Source organism: Humulus lupulus, chromosome 5 (genome assembly GCF_963169125.1).
Source record: "Humulus lupulus chromosome 5, drHumLupu1.1, whole genome shotgun sequence".
Classification (NCBI taxonomy): Eukaryota; Viridiplantae; Streptophyta; class Magnoliopsida; order Rosales; family Cannabaceae; genus Humulus; species Humulus lupulus.
The window spans coordinates 178,852,990-178,859,713 of NC_084797.1; the positions used below are offsets into that span (position 1 = coordinate 178,852,990).

At 36.9% G+C, this 6,724-nt stretch overlaps 1 non-coding gene across 1 annotated transcript; it reads left to right on the plus strand.

Moving 5' to 3' along the window:
- The first annotated feature begins 350 nt into the window (after positions 1-350).
- Positions 351-454, plus strand: LOC133781074 (small nucleolar RNA R71). The gene has a single exon (XR_009869870.1). It is a non-coding gene; the product is annotated as a small nucleolar RNA R71 (small nucleolar RNA).
- The last annotated feature ends 6,270 nt before the right edge of the window (positions 455-6,724 follow it).

Here is a 6,724-nt window from a genome sequence, read left to right on the forward strand (position 1 = left end):
CCGCATACTGACATTGTTCATAGGCATGAAGGTCCCCACATACTTCACACAGAGTCTGGGCCTGTTGCACTGGAGGTGTTATTATATTGCCTTGTAATTGCTTAGTCAAGGCCTCAACTTCAGCAGTCAACTTCGAAATTGCATCCACTTCATACATACCGGCCACTTTCCTTGAAGAGCTTCTTTCACTTGACCACTGCTGATTATTCATGGCCATTTCCTCCAACAAGTCATATGCCTCATTGGTGCTCTTTCTCATAAACGCACCACCAGCTGCTACATCAATGAGTGTGCGAGTAGTACCACACAACCCATTATAAAAATTATGGACTAGCATCCATTTCTCTTTTCTGTGATGCGGGCACTTTCTTATCAAATCTTTGAATCTCTCCCAAGCTTCATAAAGAGATTCATTATCCAACTGATGAAAATTATTAATCTCTCATCTCAACTTAGCTGCTTTAGCTGGAGGGAAGAACTTGGAGAGGAACTTCAGCACTAGATCATTCCGTGTATTGATTGAGTTAGGTGGCAAAGATACCAACCAACTCTTAGCTCGCTCCCTCAGAGAAAATGGGAATAATCTAAGTCTGATAGCATCATCACTAACTCCATTCATCTTAAATGTCTGACAGAGCTCCATGAAGTTAGAGAGATGCATGTTTAGGTCTTCAGTGGGTAGTCCCCCAAACTGGACTGTGGATTGAACCATCTGAAGTATGGCTGGATTTATCTCAAAATTGTTTGCATCTACGGCAGGTGGTCTTATACAAGACTGGACCCCTGTCATTGTTGGCAACACATAGTCCCTCAGGCTACGATTGGGTGGATTCTGACCATTAGCCTGATCTTCTACGGCACCCCCATTATTACCGTTGTTGGCCATAACTTCCTCTTGCTCAATCCTTTGTACAACTCTTTCCAACCTTTTGTTTCTTCTGTTTTGCCGGCAAGTCTTCTCTATCTCAGGATCAATAGGCACTGTTGCAGCTGGTCCTTGACGTCGCATAAACCAATGGTACCAGAGATGAGATAAGAAGAATTGGACACACAACAAGTTAGCAAAAAGTGAAAAGAAAACCAAATTAGAATTTAATCCAATTAACGTAATATCAACTAAACAATTCCCTGGTAACGGCACCAAAAACTTGTTGCTACTTTTATTACACGCAAGTGCACGTATCATACAAGTAGTAACTCACACAGGTGAGGTCGAACCCAAGGGAATTGCAGCTAAGTACTAACCAAATTGGATTTATATTTCTATTTGGCAACAATAAAATTTGGTTTTTTTTTAAATTATAATGCAGAAAACACAACAAGCAAAACAACAAATAAAAAGAGTTTAACAATGGATGTGAAATTAGGAATATGATTTCAATTGCTTTGATTACCCAATTGTTAATACTAGTCAACTATTCTTCTTCCTCCAATGAGATGATAGATTAAAAAATCACCTAAACTCTTTTCAGATCATGAAGGTACTAAATTGCATGTCAACTACTGCATCTCTGAGATAGTACAACAAACAATTCACATTAAGCAATAATCTAAAAGTCACATAAGCTAGGCGAATACTTTCGTTTCACATCAAAACCTATGTTTATTCATTTAGAGCATTCCTAATATTCACTTTTCATATTTCATATTAGGATCATGAATCATTCTTAAGGTGATCAATCTCAAACATGTATTAAGCACAAAGATGAATAAATCACATAAATAAGGAAGAAAGAACAATCAAATAGCATTAATCCATGGAATAATCTCAGTCAATATCCATCAAATCCCTAAATAGGAGTTTAGCTCATAATCTCAGTATTCATATCCATAATCAAACTGAACATAAACGATAACATAGGAAATTAAAGAAAAGAAAATGAAACTAGATTGGGAATTGTCACAGATCGCCCACGCTCGTTCCACGCTCTTCTTCTTCTTCTTTTTCGACCTTCTTTCTGTCTCTCCTTTTCAAAAATCGTGATCCCCAATTAAAAATGAAGACCTCATTCTATATTTCTCCCAAAATGACGAAATTTCCCATAAAATTCTGAGGCGTACGGACGTCAGCGCCGTGGCTCCAATACCTGGGTCGCGGCTCTACTCAGAAATTACGAAATCTCAGGTTTATGGAAAAGGGCTTGCCGCGGCTCTAATACGCATTAGCGCCACGACGCTAATTCTAGCGCCGTGGCCCTAATACAATTTCAGCAAAAACTTGAATAACCCTTCAGTTTAGCATATTTTCTCCACAATCCACTCCAAATGCCCAAAACATATGCTTAGAACTGAAATCAAGCAAAACAAGCATAAATCCGCTCCAAAAACACATAAACCATTAAAAGGACAATGATAAAGACACTTAAAAAGGATGCTAAAATTAGCCTAACAAAGGCAAACTGACCAAGCGTCCATTCTCTGCAAAGGGTGATAGGGCTAAAGAACCACTTGGTCTTGTGCATTAAGATGTTTGTGGAACTTTGAATGTACAAGCCAAGGGTGGTTTTGAGTATTTCGCCACTTTCATTGACGATTACTCTAGATACTCATGTCTTTACCTAATGCATAGGAAATGAGAAACATTTTCAAAGTTTCAGGAATTCCTAGCAATGGCTCAGAACCAATTAGGTTAAACGTTAAAGATCTTGCGTCTGATAGGGGTGGAGAATATTTGGATATGCAGTTCCAAGATCATTTAACTGAACTTGGGATTTTATCACAACTTACTGCCCCAGGTACTCCGCAACAAAATGGTGTAGCGGAACGCTGGAACAGAACTTTATTGGAAATGGTTGGATGCAAGCTTAGTTACTCAACTCTACCAACTTTGTTTTGGGGACATGCAATTGAAACCGCGAATGATATTCTCAATGTCGTGCCATCTAAATCAATCCCCAAAACAACTTTAGAATGCTGGAATGGTCGTGAACCTAGTTTACACCATTATAGAATCTGGGGGTGTCCCGCTCACGTCCTGAGGAAAAAGGAGGGAAAGCTAGAACCGCAAACTGAAGTTTGCATGTTTGTTGGCTATCCTAAAGGTACTCGGGGTGGACTTTTCGATAGTCATTCAGAAAAGAAAATGTTTACTTCTACAAATGCTACTTTTCTGGAAAATGACTATGTCCAGAACTTTAAACCTCGCAGCAAAGTAGTTTTAGAGGAGATGGTTAAAGAATTGACTCCAACCAATGTTCCATCATCATCAACGCGAGTTGATGATGAAATTCTCACTCTTCACATCCAACCGACACAAGTTGATTTAAATGAAGAAAGTACCACTGTTCCTGAGCAAATAGTCACATAGCCTTGTCGTAGTGGGAGGGTTTCTAGGAACCCAGTTCGCTATGGTTTGGATGGTGATACTAGTGATGATGATCCGTTGTCTTTTAAACAGGCAATGGCTAGCCCTGAAAGGGAACTATGTCTCGAAGCCATGAAACAGGAAATGGAGTCCATGTACTCAAATTTCGTTTGGGATCTTGTGGAAGCACCTAGTGACTTTAGGGCCATTGGGTGCAAGTGGATCTATAAGAAGAAATGAGGTGTTGATGGAAATATCGAGACTTATAAAGCTCGATTAGTGGCAAAGGGTTATACCCAAAGAGAAGGCGTGGACTATGAGGAAACTTTTAGTCTGGTAGCCATGCTCAAATCCATTCGCATCCTCCCATCCATAGAAGCCGCTCTCGACTATGAGATCTGGCAAATGGACGTCAATATAGCTTTTCTTAATGGAAAGCTTGACAAAGTCATTTATATGGATAAGCCAGAAGGGTTTAAAGTATCTAGACAAGAAGGAAAAGTTTGCAAGTTGAATAGGTCCATGTATGGACTTAAGCAAGCTTCTTGTTCCTGGAATATTAGGTTTGATGAAATAATCAAGACCTACGGATTTGAACAAAATATTGATGAACCCTGTGTTTACCAACTGAAGGCAAATAAAATAGTGGTATTTCTGGTTCTTTATGTAGATGATATCTTACTCATTGGAAACAATGTTAAGAAATTATCAGATGTGAAGAATTGGCTGAGCACTCAATTCCAGATGATGGATTTGGGTGAAGCAAGTTATGTTCTAGGTATCCAGATCATCAGGGATAGAAAGAACATACTCTTAGCTTTATCTCAAGTAGCTTACATAGATAAAGGCTTGAATGTTTCTCAATGACAAATTCCAAGAAAGGGCGTCTACCGTCCCACCATAGAATTCATCTTTCAAAGAAGCAGTCTCCCCAGATTCCTGAAGAGGAAGATGCAATGAGAAAAGTTCCTTACGCATCTGCAGTTGAAAGCCTGATGTATGCCATGCTGTGTACTAGACCAGATATCTGCTATGCAGTGGGAGTAGTGAGCAGGTATCAGTCAAACCTAGGACCGGAACATTGAATAGCAGTTAAGCATATCCTGAAGTATTTGAGACGGACTAGGGATTATATGTTAGTCTACAAGGGTGGTTTTCTGAACCCTGTAGGCTACACCGATTCAGATTTTCAGACTGATGTCGATGACAGGAAGTCTACTTCTGGAATGGTGTTTACTCTTGGGGGTGGAGCTGTGATATGGAGAAGCATAAAGCAGTCTGCAATCTTAGATTCCACCATGGAGGCTGAGTACATAGCCGCGTCAGAAGCAGCTAAGGAAATAGTCTAGCTAAAGAAGTTCTATTCGGATCTTGGGGTTATTCCAGAAATGGATAAACCTCTTGTGTTGTTTTGTGACAATACAAGAGTGATAGCCAACTCGAAAGAACCTCGAAGTCACAAGAGAAGTAAGCATATAGAAATGAAGTATCACATTATTTGAGAATATGTGGCCAGGGGAGATGTGAAAGTTATGAAGATTGCAACTAAAGAAAATCATGCAGATCCATATACAAAGACACTACCATAAGCTACATTTGATAAGCATATCAAGGAAATGGGATTAGTAGAATTAAGGCATTAGTTTCAATTAGTACAAGTGGGAGTTTGTTAGGGTTTTATGCCCTAATTAAAACTCAAATTCTTTGTAATCTCATTTTATTATCAATAAAAGAATAGAAATAATTTTTTGACTTGGTTAATCACTTTGCTCACATGTTTTATTTTCATGATTATTTATTTAATATAAACTTCTATTAAATCCCGAGCATATAGCTAATCTTATTTATAGTGACGTAATCACAGTGGAATATAAATATGATTATATGTTCAAAATAAGTTAGTCCTAAGATTAGTCAGTGCACAGGATTTACACTGACTAGCCAATCTACGATATGATCTACTTACACATTATAGTGTTATGTTCTTTCCAGAACATTAGCAATGTAGATATGATCGGTTGTATTTGTTACATCAGACATGACCGATATTGACAGTTGAAAAGATAAGTAAACATACCGTTATTATCGATTCTAGTCATATCATATAGTTGACCATAGGTAAATTCAATCTCAATTCTGAGTGGTTAGTATTCTAACTGATTGTATTATTTGAGTTCTTTGACTTGTTCGTTACCAGCTTACCCTACGGACTAGCCCATACTTACATCTTGGGAACTCGATAGTATAATTGAGTGGGAGTGTTAATCATAGATATGAACATCTATAGCTTCTGATGAAGAAGTGAAACGATGGTTTCCTTTTAGTTTGGTTCAAGGTGTTAAATGATAGAGATCTCATTTCAGTAATTAAATTAGTTTACTGAAATATCATTTACAAGGAACTAAGTGTTTTAAGGATAAAATACAAAGATGGGTAAAACAATATTTTAGTCCTATCTTATTGTAGACCGTCTATAGAGGATTGAGTGACAATTGTGGTTGTAATAATGGATAATTAATAGCGTATATATATTTGTTATAGAGCATTCTATGAATTCTAGAGTGCAATTCTGAGTCTATAGTGGAGTCACAAGGAATTAATAAATTAGTAAATTTATTTGTTAGATTTATGATAACTTATTGGAGCTTGATTTCATAGGCCCATGGTCCCCATTGCACTTTGGATAAAATCATCTTGATAGTCTCAATTAATTGATTTAATCATCAATTAGAATTATCAAAGTTGACCAGGTCAATTTTAGATAGTTTCACAGAGTTGTGTAATTTTGAGAAGAAAATAGAAATTATGGCAGATTTATTAACTAAGATACATTGGTATCGAAATTAATAAATAAGTTTAAATCAAGGTTTAAATTATAAATAATTAATTTTATAAAGGATTTAAATAATTATTTAATTAATTAGATCAATAGAAAATAATACATGCCTTGATTTTAAGTCCAATGGGCTTATAATCAAATGAGAAATTTCACGGGCCTAAAGCCCATGATAATTTCGACCTGGGGCTTCAAAATGGCTATTATTTTATTGATTTTTTTAATTAAATTAAATCACCTAATTGAGTCTATAAAAGGAGTGCTTAGAGAGAAGTCACAATTTAAGATTTCTGAGATGACAGATAAGTTTAATCACTGGTTTTTTGATAGTTTTAGATTCTCTCTAAACACAAGTCCTTTCCTAAGCCTCTTTGTTATTTTGTCTTCTTCTCTCTGTATCTATCTCATGTGTTGAGAATTTCCCACACTAGTCTAGGTGGTTCTAAGGTTACATTGGAAGATTGTGAAGAAAATAGAAGATCGGTTAAGTTTCTTGATAATACTCTGCGACAGAGAGGATACACAAGTTAGAGAAACTGAAGGAATGACTGTTTCATTCCGCTGCGTATACTGTAAGTATTCTA